Source organism: Nicotiana attenuata, chromosome 7 (genome assembly GCF_001879085.1).
Source record: "Nicotiana attenuata strain UT chromosome 7, NIATTr2, whole genome shotgun sequence".
Classification (NCBI taxonomy): Eukaryota; Viridiplantae; Streptophyta; class Magnoliopsida; order Solanales; family Solanaceae; genus Nicotiana; species Nicotiana attenuata.
The window spans coordinates 5,689,649-5,710,325 of NC_031995.1; the positions used below are offsets into that span (position 1 = coordinate 5,689,649).

The 20,677-nt window shown below is 36.6% G+C and overlaps 2 long non-coding RNA genes across 4 annotated transcripts in view; both read right to left on the reverse strand.

The window, feature by feature from the left end:
* Nucleotides 1-8,068, reverse strand: part of LOC109228601 — a 14,337-nt gene extending 6,269 nt beyond the window's left edge. Inside the window, exon 1 of one of the 3 annotated variants that reach the window (XR_002068407.1) lies at nucleotides 6,688-8,068. This is a non-coding gene — a long non-coding RNA (uncharacterized LOC109228601). The remainder of the gene's footprint in view (nucleotides 1-6,687) is intronic. The other 2 variants (XR_002068405.1, XR_002068406.1) reach the window with 2 other exon arrangements.
* LOC109228602 lies at nucleotides 8,703-11,096 on the reverse strand. The gene is made up of 4 exons (XR_002068408.1): nucleotides 10,955-11,096; nucleotides 9,379-9,459; nucleotides 9,191-9,262; nucleotides 8,703-8,892 (listed from the first exon to the last, which is right to left on the reverse strand). It is a non-coding gene; the product is annotated as an uncharacterized LOC109228602 (long non-coding RNA).

A 20,677-nucleotide genomic window follows, 5' to 3' on the forward strand; every position in this document is an offset into this window, starting at 1 on the left:
GCAGTATCTCGTGCTATCGTACAATAAAGTATAAATACTTTTTCCCAGGCGAGATGGTGTTGACTTCATGTCGCAAATATCTGTGTGAATTAAGTCTAAAGGACTTGAATTCCTTTCAACGGACTTATAAGGATGCTTAGCATACTTTGATTCCACACATATTTGACATTTCGAATTAATGCAATCAAATTTTGGCAATACTTCTAGATTTATCATCTTTCTCAATGTTTTGAAGTTGACGTGTCCTAAACGTGAATTCCATAAAGTGTTTGACTCAAGTAAGTAAGAAGAAGCATTCACTTTATTGATAGGAACTGCTATTACATTTAGCTTAAAAAGGCCCTCATTCAGGTAACCTTTCCTACATACATATCATTCTTACTTAGTACAACACTATTGGAAACAAAAATATATTTGATTCCATTCTTGACAAGAAGTGAAGTCGACACAAGATTCTTGCGAATTTCTGGACACATGGAGAACTTGGTTTAGAGTCACTATTTTTCCCGATGTCATCTTCAACGCAATCTTGCCAACTCCTTCAATTTTGGCTGTAGACGAATTTCCCATGAAAATTGTCTCGTCGGGTCCTGCGGGGGCATAAGAAGAAAATAACTCCTTGTTAGCACAAACATGGCGGGTGGCTCCAGAATCTATCCACCATTCTTTAGGATTTCCTACCAAGTTGCATTCAGACAACATGACACACAAGTCCTCCATTTCTTCAGCTTTTTCAACCATGTTAGCTTGATTCTTCTTCTTCTTATAATTCTTTGGTGCACGACAATCCACGGCCTTATGCCCAGATTTTCCACAGTTGTGGCAATTACCCTTGAACTTCTTCTTGCTTGGGTAGTTCTTTGGTCCAGAAGCCTTCTTTCTCTTCTTGGTTTGTGGCGCCTCCTCAACAATGTTAGCCCCCATTATTGTCGAGTTCCCACGTGACTTCTTTTCAGCATTTTTGTTGTCTTCTTCTATCCTCAAACGCACAATCAAGTCTTCAAGTGTCATCTCCTTCCGCTTGTGTTTTAGATAGTTCTTAAAATCTTTCCACAACGGAGGTAATTTCTCAATGAAAGCGGCGACTTGAAAGACCTCATTTATGACCATACCTTCAGCAATAGATTCAAAATTAATAATAAGATAAATCTTATTAATAAACTTATTGATTCGGGTCATACCTTCAGCAAGGAGGTCATGCACAATGACTTGTAATTCTTGGACTTGAGTTATGACCGACCTAGTGTCAATCATCTTGAAATTCAAAAATCTAGCAGCCACGAACTTCTTAAGTCCGGCATCCTCAGTCTTGTACTTCTTCTCAAGCGCATTCCATAATGCTTTTAAAGTTTCCATGACGCTATAGACATTGTACAAGCCATCTTCCAAACAACTCAAAATGTAGTTTTTGCACAAGAAATCAGAATGTTTCCATGCTTCAGTTACAACAAGTCGTTCATCATCCGGAGTACTTTCTGCCAAGACCGGAGGATCCTCCTTGATGAAACGTTGCAAACTCAACGTAGTAAGATAGAAGAGCATCTTCATTTGCCAACGTTTGAAGTCAATAGCGGAAAACTTTCCGGGTTTTTCTGCTGGTGCCATAGCATGAGCAGGAGTAGAACGGCTTGACGAGGCAGCAGCACTCGTAACAGTAGCTTCCGTTCCCACAACATTTCCATTAGTTTGGTTTTCGTTCGTCATCTTTTCTGTAGAGTTGGAAACACAACAGAACTTTGTTAAATCAGTGAAGTTTTGATATCTTCAAACTGAATACCAAACCAAACATACAACACGTAACAATGGTGAAGTTTTTATATACTTCAAACCCGTACGTTTATTATTCCGGTAAAGTTTTTATATACTTTAAACCGGACAGAACAATTATTGGAGTAGAAAGCACGAAGGCTTTAGTCTCCAAAACAGTATACAAAATATGAATAACAGTTTAATATATGTTTCAACACAGAAACGTTAGTATAAAATTCCTTAAGCTTGTGAGCGTTACTTGTGTGTCCTTAAGGAATTTTAACCCCCTCACAAGTTGCCAAGGTAATGGATTAAATCCTCCCAGGATAAAACGGAATAAACCTTCCTGCAACAGTGGCAATACAAACTGCAGGATCCCAACGAACTCAAAGAACGGAGCAAAATCACACTTACGAATTGGATAGAGAGAGACTGCGAATTAGGATGCAGTATATTCAAAAAGAAAGAAGTTCTAGAGTGTTTTTCGTGTGTAGAAAATGGAGCCTTGCCTCAGAATTTATAGGCAATTATCAGAAGAGGTCTCTGGAAAAAGTGCCTTTTCAGAAGAATACGCTGTCTGCCGCGGTTACGGCAGAACCGCGGTCAGAGAGGCTCTCTGAATCTGCCTGCCGCGGTTCTACCGCGGTTACGGTAGAACCGCGGCCAGAGAGTCCCTCTGAATCTTCAGCAGGGTTCTGGCGTATTTTCAGCAGTGATTTGACAAATCCAAATCCAAATCCAAATCCAAATCCAAATCCAAAGCCGAAGCCGAAGCCGAGCCGAGCGACGACGCGAGGGTTCATTCTCTTCAACTCCTTTTAAGAGCTTTAAGAAGTGATTCTATATATAAGCACACAAATGTGATTGTCCCTCACCAATAAGGGACAAAGTGCAAGACAAAAGTTCACTTCTTCAAATTTTCATTTTTCCCTCCATTTTATTTCCCTCCATTTCCAATTCACACTTCTTCTACTTTAAAGCCCAATGGCTTAAAAGTCCAACAAGATGTCCAAGAGACAATGCTTAGGGCCTGTTTGGATAGTCACTCTGTAATTGGATTTGAGTGTAATTGGGTGTAATTACACGGTTTTGGTATGTTTGTCTGGCCAAGTAATTACTTGGTCAACGTGTAATTGGGTGTAATTGAGGAGGTATAATTACATTCTGCAATTCTCAAGGGGGAGCTGAGAATTGCTGGTAATTACATGGTGTAATTACCTGGTTATTTTTTTAATCTCTTTTCTTTTCTTTTTAATTTATTTTTGATTTCTATTCTTTTTTTTTATTTTTTCTAACCTTTTAAATTCTTCGCATTATTTATTTATTTTTTCTTTATTTCTCATTTCCCAACATTTATTTCACATGTTTTTACATAATTTCTCATATTTTGTTTCTTTCTTAATTTTTTTCTCTATTTTTTATTACACTTAGCTATGTTATTATTCTAATTTATCTAAAAAAAATATACCTCGTAATCTTAGAAAGAATAAGTCATCCACAAACTTAACTTATAATGAGTGATGTCATTAAAGTTGAAATTTGTTATTGGATGAGGTTATATGCAAACTTAACTATGCTAAAATAACAGATTACTTTTTAATATGTAATACTCTCATTTTCTAACCTTTATTTCACTCCCCATTTAACTTCAAAAAGATTTAACAACATGATCCACATATACCATACTGGTATTAGTGCAAGCGAGTAATTTGAGGCCTTAGAACACATGTCAACATGGTATAATTGCTTTATTCCCTTTCTTTAGAGATAACGCTGAGTTAAGCATACTTCATGACCATAAATACAGCAAAAGCATGCTACTTGCAAGGGTGCTTTGTTTTTCCAAAGCATTTTCCAAGTAAAATTAGATTACTAACTGATAGCAGGTCACAGAAACACGCCTCCTTCCTCTCGACTTCCAAAATAAGGAACTCGGTTACAAAAATAACGTCCTACACTTCCTCTGACTTACCGAAGGGCTGGATTACTCTATCAACCTAGACTCCAAAAATTGCTACAGAATGGCTCTTTTTTGTTCTACATTCAACATTGTAGCCTCAGTATACCCGAGAAGGTTCTAAGGATAAGGGAAGATTTCCTTAACTAGATATCTTGTCCAGCTATATATCCTGCCAGTCTTATTTTTCTCCTATCAGCAACTTTCAGTTTCTCCACGTTTTTGCGATTTGGCACAAAGGTATCTAATGTTGTGATGCTACTGATCAGTACACCAGAATCGTCCCGTGTAATTTGACCAGATTTGCATTTAAATTTCCCGGAGCCAGTAAACAACTCCTTCCACCTATAAAATAACCATTCTAGCACCTGCACTTCTCCCTACTTTTCAATTCTATAAAGCTCCAGCTAATTACTGTTGACCTCGTTTATATAAGTTCCGACTGTCTATCTATTTGGAGCGACTGTCCCTACAGTTGAACTTCAACTCAATTTTTCTAACTCTTCTTTGGTGTTTTTTGCTTCGACAAACAGGACTTTCAAAGAGCTGCATTACCCTGACCCAACTTATATAAACACTCCCATCTCAAAACTTCCCAAAAATTCCAGCAAAAATATTATTCTATAAGGCTCCCAGTCTTTAGCAACATTCAAAAATCCTAATTTACTTATAAACAACTCAAATTTAAGTTTCAGTATGACGTTTTTCTATCAAAACTAACTTTTCAATCATCACTTATTTATTTTCTTCCACTACTACCAAAAGGATACATAAGTCAAATTGAGGTCTTTAACTCTCTATCAAGTCAAACGCCAACATATACCATGTAATTAAACTACTCTCGAGTTACATTATTAACGATTATGTCTAACACTTATTCAACGTAACTCATTCTAATGTCTCTTTTTGATAAACTAAAAAGCCAAGCATTCAACCAGAAACTTTTATGTGCCTTTTCATTTCTTAAAGGATCTTCTGCAAATCCAAGCTAAAAAGACCACTTACCAAGAGATGTCCCAGAGACAGATGCAAATGCTTAATGTGGAAAACCCATAACGACACATTATGGTTAAGTAAACTATTATTAAGTTCAATGCACAGAGAAGCAAGGTCAGACCCACACATCTATATTTATGGGTGCTTGAGCACCAACCATCTTTAGCTTTGAACTTAACATGGATGTTAAAATTTTAATAAGAAAATAAATTAAGCCCATTAACACCCACTTACACAAAAGACCTCTGGGCTCAGCAGTTACGAAGGTAGCATTCATGCTTGAAGTTAGTGGTTCAAATCCCTTTGACATCTTTTTTTCATTCCATTATTTCCTCGCTTATATTTCCATGAACTTGTACTCCCACCCCGACTTTAATAATCCTCTTTTTTCCACTTTTTTGTGGGTCCATAATCTTTTTCCACTTGAAAAGTTATTTTTCATTCATAAATAAAAAATTTAGACATATTATTAAAATATGAGAGGATCATTCCGATACTTTGTCAACAATTTCATGATACCCATAGATTATGTTATCTATCATATCAATATTTCTCAAAAAAAATATTTCCTAATGTGGTAGACATTGACTCTTTTCTTGCTTTTCTTTTTTCCTTTCTTTTGCTCATCATCTACCACCCATCCAATTCCTTTCACCAAGAACACAGTCTCACAAAGTCTAGTTCTCCTCTCTCTTACAAGTTACAATATAGTAGAGACAAATTCAGGATTTAAACTTAACGGGTTTAATATTTATGTTCTCATCACTAAATTCATTGTACGCTTGCAATTATCGGCACAGTATGTAAGAAATTTTGTGATTTCTAAAATATACAGTTGTGTTATGTGAAAGTGATACTAGAGTCAATTGAACCCGGTGAAACTACCTTACATCTGTGCATGTAATAGAGCACCCTCAACTGCTACTGCATGGTAGTTACAGAAATAAATGAAAACAAGGTCCCCGAAATAGCCATCACCCCACAAGAATAGCAGACACTTCAAATACCAACAAGAATAGAAACACTCCGAACATCAATTTCTATCCTCCATTCCTGGAGATCCTAGTTTATTTCTTGGAAAAAAATCAGAGTAAGATTGCTTAAGCAGATATGGGTTTTGCTCTTTCTTAGTGGTTATTGATCTTTCACTTAATAATTGAAAAACATATTAAAAAATCTGGCCAAATTGGCAGCGTACACATGCACAATGACAAATTTACCAATGTGTGAAATAATAATAATAATAAAAAAATATTTAGTGTGATTGCACGTTGAAGTCTATGCAACAGAATAGGAAAAAAAGAAGGAAAACGAGAGAAGGGGAAGGGTGGCTGAAGATTGAACTATTACTAACTTAAACTCCATCTGCTTCAATTTATGTGTCTCAATTTCTTTTTTACTCTGTTGCATAAAGAATACCTCTTTCTACATTTAGTAAGCTTTTAATTCCAACATTCTCATTTTAACCTTAATGACACCCCCCTCATAGGAATAACATTTGCCATGTCCTACCAAATCGACCAAATATTGTAAAGCAGAATCCTTTGGGAGTAGATCTTGCATTTGGTCTCTTATAGTGGTGGCCACTTCGCTCTCCCTTAGGGTGGCGAGTAGGCACACCGATGATAAGTCAACCCTTCGACGGAGCGCATCAACAACTTAGTTGGTCTTCCCACTTCGGTACTCCAGGTTGAAGTGAAATTCCGCTAGGAGTTCCTGCCACCTGGCCTGTCGGCCATTCAACTTTGGCTGGGTCATGAAATGGCTAACACATGACTAAAAACCCACAAGACTCAAAGGTTATTTTTCGTATATTATATAAACCTTTAGTTAAAGACCAAAAAATTCTATCTTCTTTATGTTCTCAAATTTCGTGCCAATCAAACTAAGACACAAAAAATGAAATGGAGGAAGTAAGTTCTTGCATTCTTATTACATATGCAAGTTGAATAGCACGATACAAGTATAAATAAGCTTGTACTTACTGAAAAGGCAAATGATTCATAATCCCTATGGATGATGCTATTGAGGACAACAAGGCTTCGCGAGTAAGGAAAAGAATGCCCTTATCTTCTTGTCTTACAGCCACATCTCTATGTCATACCACTCAAAATTGTTTTCTTTAGGACTATAAGTTACGAGGAACCAAGGAGTTTCAATGAGAATTTCGTCCAAAATAGGAAGAAAGACACAAGGCTGAAATGTAGTCCAGACCTTATCTCCCAAGACCTTACAGTAATAACCGCCAAAAGAACTATGAATCAGCCTATATATGCTTATACTGTACTCCAAAACCCATTGAACACCATTCTTTAGCTTCCAAAGAAGAAAGCAAGATGCATCTCGATTGAAGCAATAAAGATGGCCTCTTGATGCTCCGATAGAACCTACATACTCATCTGTGATCAGCTGAAATGGCAATTCAATGGTAGACCAAGCATTCAAATTAGCAAGATTGGATTTTACGCCTATGCAAATGAGGCATCCATCACGAGATATCTTGTACAGAACTCCATTTAGATAGACGGAAGTTTTAAGCCACCCTACTCCAGAAACCTTTGGTTCAACAGGAAGTTTGTACTCGATCCAGTCTCAGAAGAATAAACATCCACAAAAATAAACATCCACCAATCTAATAGTGACTTTACCAACCGAGTGAACAAACCAAATAATCTTGTATTCTAAGGACTCGCCTGGATCAAAAACTAGCGAACAGTCCACCAAGTTGGAATTTTGATGCTTTGAATTAACAGATATCGGAATAGTTTGCCTCGTAGCTGGATTACCAACTAAATACTGAGTGCGTTCGTCGTCACTGCAGGATATAAGAAGCAAACCATTGCAACAATCCTGTAGATCCTTAGTCGTACAAGTGAACTTTATTCAGTGAACGGCGCTGATGAAAGAGGGTATGGTAATGTCCATATGGAGTGAATACTACAGTGGTGGACTTGGATGGGTCACTAGTAAAGCCAGGACCAAAGGTACCACAGATAGGGGCAGAAGGAGATGGTGGAGATAATCTAGGAACACAAGTATAAGAAATCAGAAAGTACCAATCTTTGGCCACCCTTTTGAACGCAATCAGAGGTTTTTCCGGTAACCGGCACAAAATCTCAACTTTCAAATCAGCCGACAATTTGGACCAATCGGACGACTCCTGTTCACCTTGCTCCTTCAGATCTCCACCGCCGTTCTCCTCCAACGCCATGGATTTAGATGGATAAATTAAAGTTCGGATTTTATTTGTGTGTGTATTTCTCGAGTCTGAGAGTTTACTATTTTTTGTGTGGCCGAACACCTAAAATATTATTAGTATACGTTTCTGCGCAATGCGCGAATTAGTTCAAACGGAAAATGAGCGGAGAGCAATAACATAAAAAGACGTATATTGCAGACAAAATTTATATTTTATAATGCATATTTTAGCTTGAAAGGTATTATATTTTAAAATTAGAGGTTCAGACTCCTTACTCGATTATATAAGGCTGCATCCTCCTTTGAGGCAAAAAGTATAATGGACCTGACTAATCTATAATATGCAGATGAACAATTAAGGCAAAAGGAGTGACAGTTTTTGAGTTGAGATACACAGAAAATAAAATGTATTTGAATCTCCTCAAAAAGCAGTAGTGTATCAGCAGGTTGCACGCAACTCCTATCAAAGCAGTAAAGAGAATAATCAGTAGAAAGGCAAGCTTGATGATTTCATGAAATGTTTGGTACAAAAATCTAATAGTACTTAATTGACCAACCACTTGAATTGGAGCCCAAACTCTTTGTCCATGACTCATACTGAGGCATGGTATTAACTGACAGTATCTTAACACATAAAATACAGAATATGTTTTACTACTTGTGAATCAGATTGAGGTACTTTGTCTATTTAAGAAAAAAGTACAAAATTTACCTTCACAATTATTGTTTTGAACTCAACCAAGAAAAATGGCACAACGATGGCCAAAAGTGTTAATAAAAGTAATTAAAAGACCCTGATATGTGAACCGTCGTGATACTGCTAAAGTTTAATTAGTTCACTCACAGTAAATACAAAACATTCCACATGAAGAAATATGGATATTATCGAAGAAATAAGACAAATCTACGAAGGATCTGGCCTAATTGTTGTATATATTGTAGTGCTAGAATTCTCTTTCGAACGGCAAAAGCGGATTGTGGTTTTGATATGCCTGCAGAGAAATATAATTATTTTAGACAGGGCGCATGAAGTTGTGAAAAGCAGAATAACAAAAATCATAACTGAGTTAAAAGAATATATTTATAAATATACAAATAATTTGGACTTGATGTATATATTTTAGTTATAGAAGTCCTCTTTCCAACCGCACAAGTGGATTATTTATTCGACTTGTGTGCAAATAGATGTGATCTTTTAGTCATAATGCGTAAAGATGTGAAAAGTATAATTTAAAAAATTTATAACTGAATTAAAAAGCATATCTATATTAATTTACAAAGAATTTGGACCTTAATATTTATATATTGTAGTTCCATAAGTCCTCCTTCGAATGGCACAAGCGGATCGTAGTTTCGACGTTCCTGCAATGACAAATAATTCTTTTAGTATGGTCGCGCAAACCTGAAAAAATTATAATGATAGAAACTTAGAATTGAATTCAAAAGAATATCTATTTGAATATACAAATAATTTATACCTGAATTTTTTTATATTGCAATTGTAGAAGTCCTCTTTCCAACGGCAGAAGTGGATCGTGATTTTGATATGTGTATGGAGACTAGAGAGATTTGATTTTTTAGTCAGGACACGCAAAGTCGTGAAAAGTATAATATATGAATACTATAAGTAAATTCAAAAGCATATATGTATAAATCTACAAAGAATACCATGCGGTTGCATTTATTGTGGTTCCAGAAGTTCTCTTTCCAACAGCACCGGCGGATCATGGTATCGACATGTGTGCAGAGATATATTATTATTTTACTCAAGACATGTTGTTTCCATTGAAGTTTATGATCTCATGAGTTTGTATACTGAATTACTTTAAAAAAGAAGGATCAAGGAAAAGGAAATACAAATAGGTGTATACCTCTTCTGTATGACCTTTGAATATAGAAACATCAAAAACAAATTAAGTAAATATCATGAGAAGTCCTTCAGATATATGAACACATATGGAATAGTTTTCGTAAAGTTCACTCCCCAAATCTGTAAGGTCAATTGGTTTCGTATTTAAAGTTTTCATTTTTGATGAACAAAGTTATTTCCCAAACACTAACCACCACAGCTAGTTCAGTATGTCAATAATTTCGTTACACGCTCACTATACTTTTTGGACAAAACTTGCATGCCCATTTATCCTTTTCACTTTTTCTTCTGTTTTTATTTTTGTGTAATACAATGTATGCAACTTTTGCCCCTAAACGAACAGCAAATTGGCAACAAAAAAAAACACCAAAAAAGTTCCAATTAATGTACCATAACTGTAATTTCAATAGTTTTGTAATCACTCTAGTTAAGTTTCTTTTGTCTCTATATAATAGAACTAACCTAATCAACTTCAGCTTGCGCACCTCACGACAATTTTCCATTAAAGTACCAGGGAATTTTTTGTGTGTGATTTTTTCAGATTTTGAACTGATATAGATATAAATCTTTGATAAAAAAAATTGAGCAAAGTCAACAACTTTAAGCGACCACATCTTGTGAAATTGCTAGTTCAATTAAGTTAATTTAAACACCACAATTCTGTAACCAACATGACGATTATTTTGAAATGAGGAAGAACTTTGCGGTGGTGGAAACTGGGAAGTGTAGTTGCAAAATTCAAAGTCCAAATCAGAAAGGAACTCTACTGGTGAAGAATGTCCAAGGTAGCAAAACTTTAATTGGATGGGTTCTAAGGAAACGTACCATATTGTACCTCAAACAATAATTGCAGTAGAACACATAAAAATTAACTTAACTTATAATCCAAAGCAGAATTAACATATGTATGTTAAGCAAACGTAAGGACGTAATCAGAACTTTTGGGTAGAATAAACATGCAAGTATAAAAATAAATCAGGTTAAGAGAAGGTAAATCTAATTTACGCCAAAAAAAAAAAAAAAAAAAAACACAAAACAACTGTATTAGAATAAAGAGACTGCATAGCAATCATATTTATCACTTCTGATATGTCTTGATCATCAGTTTTTACCGTTCGTAACTTTAAGAACAATAGTATATGATTTTATATTGCCAATCTGCAAAAAATAATAAACGTTCATACCATTATTAGCCGAGGAGTGTTTAGGCCGTTTTTGCTTCCGTATGCATATTCTATTTTTTCTTGCCAGTTTCTTCTCTTCTTCCATGGAAACTGAATTTTGGTGTGAGAAGTTGTAAAGCCGCCTGTTGAAGAAATTGCAGTTGATGATATATTACGCCTCTTTTTCGCAGAGAAAATAACTGTGCCTCTTTGTTGGTTAAAATAGGGTATTTGTATTTTAATGCCGTCTTACTTAAGTAATATTTAATTCAATAAATCTCTGTTAAAAAAAAAAAAGAAGTTCGGCTCTTCATGTTCAAAGTTAAAGAGTAAAAAAAGGTTTGTTTTAAAATCAGTTAATCTTTTATAAATAAAAAAATATTTAATATTTTAAATATGAAGAAATCTGGAATTGTGAAGGAGTTTTTTTTTCAAATAATTTTATAGCTCCTATTTTTTTGAGGATTGTCCTAAAGGACCAAGTGACATATTCTAATGATGCCACTTGGCGAAGTGAGAATATTTTTTCTTCTACTTTTAATTATAGATTATAGATAGATACTACTTGGTTTCATCTATTTAGTGCGCACTTAAATTATTCATAATTCTAATTGCCCCCTAACTTTATTATATGGTTGCATTTACCCGTATACAAAGAGAGTGGATACTCAATACTCTTTTAGGCGCGTGAAGAAGTCAGCTGTCCAGTGCGCTAATTTTCAACAACAATAACAAATTTAATGAATTTCCACAAGTAAAATTTGTATGTATTCTTACCCCTATTTTGGAGAGGTTGTTTCAATCCTTAATGCTCATATATAATAATTTATTTATTTCAATTGCGTATGCATATTTTTTATATTTTTGAGGTGCAATTGTTACTTGTTCCAATTATATATTTCTTTTTTATTTTCAACCAAATTTGTAAAAAGAAAACTTGATTGGGATTTCATTACTTTAGCCACATAAAAGATATTTCAGCCAAAATAATGAAATATCAATTCTATTAGTATTTTTTATTTTTCTTTAGGATGCAATAACTATTTAATTTAATTCAGTTGTGTAGTTTTTTATCCCGGCCAAACCAGTAAAAATACTTAACTAGAGCTTCATTATTTTTAGCTAAATAAAAAATATTTATCCAAAATAATGGAGTTCCATCAATCGGAAATTTTTACAAATTAGTGAATTATGGCAAGAGCCATTTCTTCCATCTATCTGCATGGAGCCAATAGATGGAGGGGACAATAATAAATCCTTAATTTATCTTGTCTAAGATATTTATTGTGTCATCAATTGTAACTCCAGCATTAAGAGGGACCTTGATATATTAAGACAAGTGGCATCTCTATGGTTAAACACCTCAATCTCTCTCCTCTCTTACGTAAATGTGGAGATTTAGTACCATGCTGAAAAATAGAGCCGTCAATATAGGTTTGGCCCGTTGGGCCAGCCCAGCCCAACCCGTAATTTAGCAGGGTTGGGCTAGAATTTTTAGAGCCCGTTTAAAAATGAGGCCTTTAAGCCCGTGGCCCGTGAGGCTTGACTGATGCTGGGCCGGGCCGACCCGTAGGCCTAATAAAATATTTATTTAAAAATATATAAAAAATAAAAAGTATACTGCCTTTAGAGATGGAAAGTCAGATTTGGATCTTTACTAAGAGGAACCAAAACTTGATCTTGAGAAATTTTAAGAGATGGATGTTGTCATGTATTGGAAGGACCATTCTAGAAAATATCCCGATCTTTCAATGATGGTGTGTGATGTACTTAGTATTCACCATTGTAGCATCGGAATCAACATTTAGCATTGGTGGCGTGTTCTTACAAAGTATTGAAGTTGCATTTGTTATGAAAATGTCCAAACACTTATTACTACTCGAAATTGGCTGCACAGTTTTTTCCGAGCTCAAACTAGTAATATTTTTTTATGTGAATTTAAATATTATTAATTTTTAAAATTTAATTATTTTTTTATATTTAACTAATTAATATTGCATATGAATTGTAGATGAAAGTGAAGATGTTAAGACAACCTTGTCACAAGCGGATTCAAATGTGTTTGATGAAGATGATGTGTTGGATATCTCATAAGCATCATGAATGTTCTCTTGAATAGTTTGTTTTAAGTTTTGACTTTTAGTGAATGAAATATAGTCGTCTTTTACTTTCTTTTTTTAGTATTTATTGTGATATATTGGAACAATTAAAAAGTTATTAAGTTTTGCGAATTTTTTCCAATAAGATATTTTTTAACTTTTAAATAATTATCTTTCTTTAGGTCAGAACTTAAAGAAAAAATAAAAAATTATATTTTTAAAAATGATGGGCCGGCCCGTGGGGCCCACATAGGGCTGGGGTGGGCTGACCATTATAAGGCCCATCAAAATGGTGGGCTAGCCCAGCCCAGCCCGCCAATTGATAAAGCCCACGTGGGCACCGGCCCATATTGACAGCTCTACTGAAAAAGATATCTGAAAGATTAATATTAAAGGGTAAATAAATAAATAAATAAATAAATAAATAAATATATAGAGAGAGCGCGCTAATTTTTAAAAAAATACCACATGGACAAAAAAATCTATGTGGCAACGGCGTCTCCATTGAGTTAGAAATGCATGTATATGTACTACTAAATTATTCAGGGAAGAGATTTAAGTAGTTATGCAAGTTGGTATTAGAAAGAGATTATCTTTCTTGTCCGGCTGTTGTGTGGGCTTTTGCAGATTTAACTTTAATACCTATTTGACTTTTTCTGACAGCTCTATTTGACAAATTATTTTTTTCAAGTGGCACCCTTCGCTTAGTCGTACAAAATTAACTCGATTTTCTGTTCATGATCATCCTGATTGTCTTGACTTTATGTCATTGATCTGAGATGAGCATAAAGAATAATTTTTTAGCTTAATTAAACGTGAAAAAAGTCATTACCATAATTGCTGGAAACATATCTAATATAGAAGCTCTACAAATTGCTATTGATGGTTAATTAACGGATTCAGGTAATTAATTTTAGCTGAAGAAGTTGGAGACTTATTAATTAGGTGGCAACTCTCTTTAATCAACAGAGAAACCACAAATTGAATCATGTCTTGACTAGTACAAAATAGGATGCAACAACAGTTGCTCGGCGTTCGCAACCCTGAAGTCTCCTTCTATCTTATCATAGCTGTTTATTTCTTTTCAGACAATTTTACTGTCATTCAGACCATTATCTGTATTATTCTAGTAGTTCGTGCTTGTGACACCAGATCCGGAGTTGTATTTAGATATTTCGGTGGTTATGACTTTTCACACTTTACTTCTATTCTATTTCAATTATTTCAGTTTAATTGGCATTAAGTAATTTGATTTATTTAAAAATGGGTTAAAACTATTCTAACGTTGGCTTGTCTGGCAAGTGAAATGTTAGGCGCCATCACGGTCCCGAGGGTGGGTTTCGGGTCGTGACATTTTAAACATAAGACCGGGGAAGTTCAGGGGGACTGGGACACTTAGTAGACATATGAAAATTACTCATATTATAGAATTGGCTCTAATTTAGATAAAAATCAAGGAACTCTAAACCCTAGTACTAGATGATTTTTGAGATATGATAAAATGAAGGATCGTGAGGAGTTAGCAAAAATAATTGCTTTGGGTCATGTCTACCTTCTTCTTTTGCTTCTTCATCATATTTTATTATGTATATTCAAAGAATTTATAACCCTTTATTTAGAGGAATCCCTAGAAGTACTTGTAGATCTGATATCTTTAGGCTTCATGATATCAAACATATAAGCGTTATTTGTTGGACCACCTTCCTTGTAAAGTTTCTCTAACTTCTGATATTGGTCATGCTATTAATGGAAATGATTATTTGACAATTACATGTCATTGGATAGATGATAATTATTGTATGCAAAAACGTATTATCGCTTTTAAATATGATGAAGATCGAAATCATGCTGCTATTTTTATACTATTTGCGAAGCTGTTGTATTTTACAATCTACATCTATATTTATATTATTATAAAAGCACGAATGTTCCATGCTAAATGTTGAACGGCGAAAATATTCCTAAAACATTAACCGACTTTTATACCCTTCGTAACTTAAAATTATTTCTTCAAGAATGTACTAGCGTGTTGGATAAAATTATAATGTTTACTGCCTACTTTACAGGAGTTTCAAATCAAGTTACAATAGAATTTTGTAAGGTAATATGACTACACCAACATGTAGAGAGAGAAACTCTAGCTTCTCACTATCCTTCCTCCCTTCCTTCTCCTATATCACCTCTGCAACTCACTAATATGTCTACCATGCCCAATGCCCAGCTAACTGACCCCTTGACATTAGCACCATGAATATAGACGATCCAATCAAGACTGACCAACACCCCTCTTTCCTACAAACTCTACTGAACAATCACAATCATTGCATGCCAACTATCTCCAATTCTCAATACAATATAGACATGTCCGATGAAACCATACAAGAGCAAGCTTTGGAAAATTCCATTCCACTATCCACGGAAGATAAAACTCGACTCTATTCCCCTTGGAAATATTCAATAATCATCAAAGTATTCGGAAGAAAGGTGGGTCACCTAACCCTCAAACAAAAAATTCAAACACTATGGCAACCTACGGAACCAATGCCTTTAATTGATTTAGGGAATGAATTTTTCCTTATCAAATTTCAAAAAGAGGAAAACATGAATAGAGCACTACATGGAGGTCCATGGTTTGTACTAAACCACTTCCTATCCGTTCGAAGGTGGGAACCAAAATTCCTAGCTTCAACCACTAAGCTCACCTATACAGCAATTTGGTCACGACTGCCTGAGCTGCCTACGGAGTTCTATGATATAGAAATCCTCCAAAAGGTGGGTAACAAACTAGGTAAACTACTTAAAATCGACACATGTACATCATCTACCACAAGGGGTAGATATGCAATGATTTGCATTGAGGTTCCGCTTGAAAAACCACTAAAATCCCATGTGTTTATTGGGAATCATCGACAACAAGTTCTCTATGAAGGGTTGAACATGTTATGCACCATCTGTGGACGAATTGGCCATACCAATATCCAATGTCCAAATCATAGACAGCAAATCCCACTACACGTTCTAACCTATAACGAACCCCACGCACAGGACACCCAAAGCGGTGCACTAGTTACTACAGAGGGAGAATGGAAAACAGTGGTTTTCCCACGACGAACTCCCAAAGCAGACGCATACAAATATAGGGCAAACACCTCGCCCAAGTCAACAACAAGGCAGTCATCAACTTTTGCCAACACAGGCATTTCGTCAACAAGCTCCTCCAAGGATTCACCCCAACTAGCTAGCCCAGGTATGTCCACTATCCCTACCACCAATAATTCAGTAATTAAATCGTTAACTACTACATTACATGCTAATACGTTATTAGCTACAAAGAATAGTTTTGAATTATTACAATCAGCTACTAACCAAACGGAGACCCCCCCCCCCCCAAGCCCACCACAAACGAATTTAGCCCATACTATTTCTAATGGCATGACGGAGCCCAAGCCCAATCCCTCTTTAGCAGCCCACGTATCAACTACTACACCAGATTTGTCACACCACCACACAATGAATAGTGCCACATGTGAAACTAACCATGTCTCTACTATGTCCACGTCAGCTCCACCGCCTTCCACCACCGATCCCTCTCTTAATGCATTGACACCTGTTAATCCTACTACAAACACACTCCTCCCTCCCCTAGGTAATCATGATCCCTCAATATCACATCTTAAGCCCAGTCCAACACGTCACTCATCCTTCCCCACTCCCATGCAACCAATAAAATCTCACCATTCCCCCCTTAAACCAACTGAGGAGCATATCAAATACAATAACCATCCACTCCCCTCTAAGCTACTGCCTCAACTGCCCATTCACACTCCTACAAATACTGCCACTACTTCATTAAATGACCTAACCCACACGCAATCATCTACTCTTCCTTGCACTACTATTATAAACCATGCAGAGGTACCATGCACAACACTACCCCTTACGCACACAACATCAACGACCAACCCTACTTCTATACAGGCCTTTGAACATTCACCTTCTCCAACCGGCCAACATGCAAAACAATCCTCCTCCTACTCCTATGACTTACCCAGTCATTTACACCTCCCAAGCACCAAACCCATACCAACCACCACAATCCTGGTTGGAGATGGGGCTAAAGAATCATGCCCTCACCTTTTCAATGATCGTGAACAACCAGGAGGTCATAATCCGACTACAAAAACCACAAGACCTAGCTCAGATCATCACGGTGGGGATGCATGTAGCCATGACTTACTACAGTCAATTCCACTAGGCAACTCCACCAACGATCAACAACTCGATATGGTGGAACCACTATCCCCACTCCCTCTTACAGCTTCCCTCTCTTCGGGAAATGCCATTCTACCCGGAGTCCTAATCCTCAATTCCATGGCTCCACGAATACATTCATATCCCTCCAATGCCAGTGTCCCCGATGAGCCCTTTCGAGCCACTAACTCTCTCCTCCACCTCCATGAGCCCACAACCACCCAATCCCGAAGAACAAGAAGAAATAACACCACAAGAGATGGAAGCAGTGATGGCAGAAATGAGGGAACCAAAGCTGGAACCAGTGTCTCTAGGCAGATGCCACATCTCCGTCCTCAAGGAACAATTCGAAAAAAAGATCATACTCAACTGCCCCCCAGAGCTGACAAAGTTCCTCATCAAGCTAAAGCCACCGGTGAACCCAAAAGCAGGGAAATTTGCAGTGGTCATCACTCCCACACTGAGGGAAGTGAGACAGACGACAAACCAGGAACTTCCACCCACGGTGGTAAGGGAGACAGCCCCACCCCAACGAACTAAGTCCATGAACTTTGTCATATGGAACTGCAGAGGAGCTCAGTCACCGGAATTTAGGAGGAATTTTCGCTCATTACTTAACTATTATCAACCACCACTTTTTGTTCTACTGGAAACCCACCTAGCAGATCACCTCTTCATCAAAGAAGACTTCAACTTCTCCAACATGTCCCAAGCCCCAGCAACTGGGCAAGCAGGTGGTATAGTAATTTTATGGAACGATGCCTGTGGGACCAGCCCCAAATTAAAAAAAAAAAATAGAAAATAACAAGTTGCAATGACAACTTGTTTACAATAAGGGCGGCTGGAAAAAGGTTGCAAATTGCAATCAAAATAATGTGTGGACGATGCAAATTGCAAAGAACCAATCAATTTGATTGGTTGAGAGGTTGGCAACTTTGCCTATAAATAGAGATGCTTCCTTCTCTGTTAAAGACACCAAATCAGAGAGAGCGCAATAGAGCGTAGAGAGAGTAATCCACAGATTGTAATCTGTGAGATAAATAGTAAGTGGGAGTAATATTGTAGTGAGGTGTTTTAAATAAAGAGTGTTATTTCTTTCGAAGTTGTAGTAGTCTCTTGATACTACTAAGTTATAATATTATAGTGGTAATATTGCTCTGCTCGGGTATTGTATTTTACCCCGTTAAAATATCTGGTGTCATTGTTACTCTCTTGTGTTATTGTTATTTACCGTGGATATTATTCCTGGGCGGGATATTATTTTATTCCCAACAACGTGGTATCAGAGCCATGGCGAGTAATGGTCCGCTGTCTTTTCAGTATCCCCGTCTCACAAAAGATAATTATGAGAAATGGTGTCTACGTATGAAAGCCATTCTAGGCTCCCAGGATGTGTGGGAAATCATAGATAGAGGGTATGCAAAACCCGATAATGAGGAAGCTCTGCCTCAAAATGAAAAAGATGTCTTGACAAAGAAAAGGAAGAAGGATCAACAAGCCCTCACGCTCATCCACCAATGTTTGGATGATGCCATGTTTGAGAAGGTGGCCGATGCTACCACCTCAAAGGAAGCTTGGGAGATTTTACAAAATTCTCTTCAAGGAGTTGACAAGGTGAGGAAGGTAAAACTTCAAACTCTAAGGGCTGATTTTGAAGTTTTAAAAATGAAAGAATCCGAATGCATTTCGGATTATTGTTCAAAAGTGAAGGCTGTTGTGAATCAATTAAGAAGATACGGGAAGAACATAAAAGATGTTCGTGTGGTAGAAAAGATCCTTTGCACTTTAACACCTAAATTCGATTTTGTGGTGTGTGCTATTGAAGAGTCTAAAGATTTAGACTCAATGATGGTGGAGCAATTGGAGGGTTCTTTACAGGCTCATGAAGAAAAGATCAAGAGGAGACAAGAAGTGCCACTGGAGCAACTTCTTAAAACTCAAGCATCCTTTAAGAATTATGGAGGTGAAAGAAGCTATCGAGGGAATGGCCGAGGACGAGGCCGTGGCGGTCAGTGGACGAGGAAGAAGTAACGGTAACAACTTCAACAATGAAGTTAAAATCCACCAAGCATTCAGAGGTCGTGGTCGTGGACAAAGAGGAGGAAGAGGACGTGGCTTACTACCAAGAAATAATGGACAAAGGTATGACAAATCAAAAAATGAGTGTTATAATTGTCATAAATTTGGCCATATACTCTTGGGAATGTCGTAGCAATATTGAAGGAAAGCTAACCTTGTTGACGACAAGAAAGAAGAAATGAGTCAACGTTATTGCTGGCACTCAAGGAAGAAGACAAGGATATTGCAGCTCGTGGTATTGGACAATGGAGCAAGCAATCATATGTGTGGATGCAAAGAAAAGTTTTTGGAGATCAATAAAACGGTGAGTGGTAATGTGTCCTTTGGAGATACCTCAGAGATTCAAATGGAAGGGATAGGTACGATTCTGATCTCCTGTAAAGATGGTAGTCACAAACTAATTCAAGATGTTTATTATGTGCCAAAATTAAAAAGTAATATTTTGAGTTTGAGCCAACTTCTTGAAAAGGAATATGACATCCACATGAAAAATATGCATCTTTGTCTTAGAGATTCAAGTGGAATTCTAATTGCTAAAGTGCATATGGCAAAGAATAGATTGTTTTCTCTGAATCTTAAAACAATTGATGCAAAGTGTTTGAAGGCTAATGTGCAAGATGAATCATGGTGTTGGCACATGCGATTTGGGCACTTGAATTTTGAAGCGCTCAAATCAATGGGAGAAAAGAACATGGTACATGGGATACCATCAATCAACCATCCCAATGTGAAGCTTGTCTTCTTGGAAAACATGCAAGGAGGAGTTTTCCAAAGGAGGCCATATCAAGATCAACCAAGCTGCTCCAGCTTGTTCACATCTGATGTGTGTGGACCAATCAATCCACCTTCTTTTGGTAAAAGTAGATATTTTTGCTTTTCATTTGATGACTTTAGTAGAAAGACTTGGGTTTATTTCTTGAACCAAAAATCTGAAGCTTTTGCTGCTTTTAAAATTTCAAAGTACTTGTGGGAAAGAAAGTGGCTATGAAATTAAAGCCTCTAAGGTCCGATAAGAGGAGGCGAATTCACTTCAAACGAATTTAATGACTTTTTTCAGTCTCATGGAATTCGTGCCCTCTAACGGTACCTTATTCACCCCAACAAAAATGGAGTTGCAGAGAGAAAGAATCGAATGATTCTTAATATGGCGCGATGTATGTTGAAAGCTAAAAGTATGCCCAAGGAATTTTGGGCCGAAGCTGTTTCTTGTGCAGTTTATTTGAACAACAGGTCTCCAACAAGGAATGTTAGAGATCAAACCCCTCAAGAAGCATGGAGTGGAAGAAAGCCAAGTTTCAAACACTTGAGAATCTTT